The sequence below is a fragment of the Lathyrus oleraceus genome, chromosome 2 (genome assembly GCF_024323335.1).
Source record: "Lathyrus oleraceus cultivar Zhongwan6 chromosome 2, CAAS_Psat_ZW6_1.0, whole genome shotgun sequence".
NCBI classification, from domain to species: Eukaryota; Viridiplantae; Streptophyta; class Magnoliopsida; order Fabales; family Fabaceae; genus Lathyrus; species Lathyrus oleraceus.
In genome coordinates, this window is record NC_066580.1 from 438,943,170 (window position 1) to 438,946,846 (window position 3,677).

At 38.9% G+C, this 3,677-nt stretch overlaps 1 pseudogene; it reads right to left on the reverse strand.

The window, feature by feature from the left end:
* Nucleotides 1-3,352: 3,352 nt before the first annotated feature.
* Nucleotides 3,353-3,452, reverse strand: LOC127124375 (uncharacterized; annotated as a pseudogene).
* Between the last annotated feature and the right edge of the window lie 225 nt (nt 3,453-3,677).

Sequence of the window (3,677 nt, forward strand, 5' to 3'; positions counted from 1 at the left end):
TCTGAGATGATGTGTCAATCCTGTAAGACAGTATGAGTTGATGTGTCAACCAGGCAAGCTATCAAGAAGTTAGTCATCAGCATGCAGGAGACAAGACAACCATGTGTCGGACACCTAAGATGGTCAGACATGATGTGTCAACCATGCAAGATATCAAGAAGCTAGTCATCAACATGCAGGAGACAAGACAGACACGTGTCGGACACCTAAGATGGTCAGAGATGATGTGTCAATCATGCAAGCCATCCATAAGTGAGTTGTTCAGCATGCAGGAGACAACAATGCCACGTGTCAGACATGCAGATGGTGGCGCCAATTGGTTTGGCGCCTACACTTAAGGCTTGTACATGGTCGCCAATTTGAATGGCGCACCCATGGAGTCAGTCCTCGAAACCAAGCATTCAGAACTAGCCTTGCATGCATGTACCCTATGGTGTCGCCAATTTGAATGGCGCCCCCTCTTTATGATTGTACATGGTCGCCAAATGAGGTGGAGACACCATGCAAACACAATTTTTTATGCTCTCCTCCATTTGCCTATAAATTCATCCACTCCTTCAACAATTCTTCCACACCAACATTCTCACTACTTCATCTACATTACTTCTTTTACAATTTCATCTTCAACAAAATCTTCCAATTTCATCTACACCAACTCCCCAACAATATGTCTTTACTCACAATGGGCGAAGCACACAGAGGAACAGTTGCAAACATCGCAACATACGTAAGTTTTTTCTTATACTAATTTTTTATGTTTCATCTCCACCAACCCCATTTTATTTTGAAATACCAACTTAGTCAAGTGTTATATTATTTCTATTATAGGATGTATCAAGGTTTCGAACTCGAGTCCACGAATTTGTCCCAATGGACCCGATGATTCAACCTTATGTTGAACTCGCTGATAACGCGAAATTATATCGCTTTTTAAGACTTAATTCAATTAAATTATATTATCATTTACGCTAGTTTATCTCATTTTATCAGATATTATGCAGTATTCCTCTTCTATTTATATCAGGTACCCATTTTGAAGCAAAAGTGAAGAAAAGAAGAAAAGGAGGTGTAAAAAGGAACAAAAAGGAGAGAAAAGGAACCAAAGGCCAAAGCCCAGCCCAAAGCGCACAAGTCACCAATGCTGTGCCTGTGACGGACGTCACAGGACGCGTGACGAGCGTCACGCGAAGTAGCCTTGTGACGGACGTCACACATGGTGTGACGAGCGTCACACCAGTCCACTAGCTTTTTGGCGCAAGTTACGCTCTCAGAAGAATGGAAGTAACGTTGAGGACTTCGTGTCCTATTCCCAAGCCGTGAATTTAGCACGCTGAAGACTCGTGGAAAAGAAGAAAAAGGCAATTAGTAGCACTATTATAAATAGCTACCCTAATCCCTCTCGTGGGCTCTCCTCTTTTTGCCGTTTACACACACCGAAGCTCTGCCGATTTTCTGTTCAAGCTTTTGCTTAGTTTTCTTTTTCCAGCAGAATTAATATTGTTTATTTTATTTATTTCTTTTGCAAGTTTTATTTTCTTCTTCCCTTGCAAATTACCTTTCCCGTTTTTAGCTTTTAGATATTTTTCGCATAATAGTTTCTACACCGGAAACTACTGTGCAACTTTATACCGGATTTAACCTTACGTTATATTCGAGTTTTTTTATTTCCTTGATTTAATTTACTGTTTAATTGAAGAATCGAAGAACAAATCCTACCGGCTTGTGGTGGAGTGTTCAAGACCATTGTATTACGCATTCAGGTTCTCTAATTGTTATTTAATATTTAATGTTTTATTCTATTGTTTATTTACATTGCCTGCCTGAAATGAATCTGTGTATGCATGATAATAATTATTATTTAGTTAGCATGTCTGGCTAATTCGCCTAGGTATCGGTATGTAAAGTAAGCAGAAAAAGGGATCAAGACTAAGTCGGTCTATTCAAACTTAAAATTAGAATCAATCTTTTTATGGTCTTAACTTACAGGTTTAATAACAAGATTTTTTACAAAAGTAAAAGACATAAAGAAGTTAAAACCAACAGAGCGAGAGTTTGAGGTTTTAACTGGACAGTGTAAGTTAGTCATTAAGTCTATCTCAGGGCGAGAGCAAGTTTTAGAATTAATTAAATTCTGACTTTTTTCCAAAAAGTATTTTTAAAGATTGAATGTGAGGACGAGAGTTAAGCATTTAGATTTAATTGTATAACCTAAGTCAACAGAGCGAGAGTTTGAGATAAGGGTGTTTAAAACGGTCAGTATTTTCTTAAAAAGAGTTTCTGCAACTTTATTGTTTTCAAAATATGATTTTTGACTTAATTATAAGTGACAGCTACATTAATATAAGATCATGGTTTCTTCAACAGAGCGAGAGTTTGAGATAAAACCTTTAACCAATAAAGTTAATCGAAACGATTTATTTTAAGACCGAGAGACCGACAAGGAATTGATTCCCTAGTTTTGACGAACTACATACCGATATCCGTTTTATTAATATTTAATCTAGATATCAGTTTAGTTTTTAGCTTCCTTCCCCAAACAATCAACTATTATTCACCTTAGCTTTACGAAGTAACCTTAGATAACGGTATATCGATTCATAAGTCCCTGTGGGATCGATATCTTTTAAAACTACGCGATAGAACTGTGCACTTGCAGTTTGTATCCCATTCTCGACTCACACAGTCGAGCGATCAAGTTTTTGGCGCCGTTGCCGGGGACTTTTATTCAATCGATATCGTAACTCTTCCGTTACGCTGTAGAGACTAGGTTTCTTTTTCCTTCTATTCTTTCTTTCGTTGATTTGTATGCCACGCACTCGCTCTCAAGGCGAACCGCTCTATTTACGAATCAACGATATCGAACTATATCTCCGAGTCTTACGACGAATTTGGGAATATCGTGCTGAAAACAATCTCCCTCCTATAAACCTTCCTGATATCAAAAACATTTTTCCTTCTTTAACCGAGATGGCAGAACCAGCTCGTGTTCTTAGAGATTACGCCGCTCCATCGCAAGATGAACCGCATTCAAGTATTGCTCCGCCCGCAATCGAAGCAAACAACTTTGAACTTAAACCTTCGTTGTTGCAGGCTGTGCAACAGAACCAATTCTCTGGAAATCTTACCGAAGATCCAAACCTTCATTTATCCGTATTTGTCCAATACGCTGATACTGTTAAAGCTAATGGTGTCACTTCAGAGGCAATTCGACTTCGTCTTTTTCCTTTCTCATTAAGAGATAGCGCTAGAAGATGGCTTCAATCTCTCCCTTCCAACTCAGTCACCACCTGGAACGAGTTGAAGAAAGTTTTTCTTGCCCGATATTTTCCACCAAGCAAAACAGCTATGTTAAGAGCCCAGATAAACGGATTTAAACAGAAAGACAACGAGTCTCTTTTCGAAGCATGGGAAAGATACAAAGACATGATGAGACTTTGCCCACACCATGGTTTGGAAGACTGGTTAGTAATTCACACATTTTATAATGGTCTCTTATACAATACAAGGTTAACAATAGACGTCGCTGCAGGTGGTGCACTAATGAACAAACCTTATGCTGATGCTTACCAGCTTATCGAGAGCATGGCCCAAAACCACTATCAGTGGGGAACCGAACGAACAACAGTGGAAAAACCTCAACCGAAAACTGGCATGTACGAGATAAGTAACCTTGATCA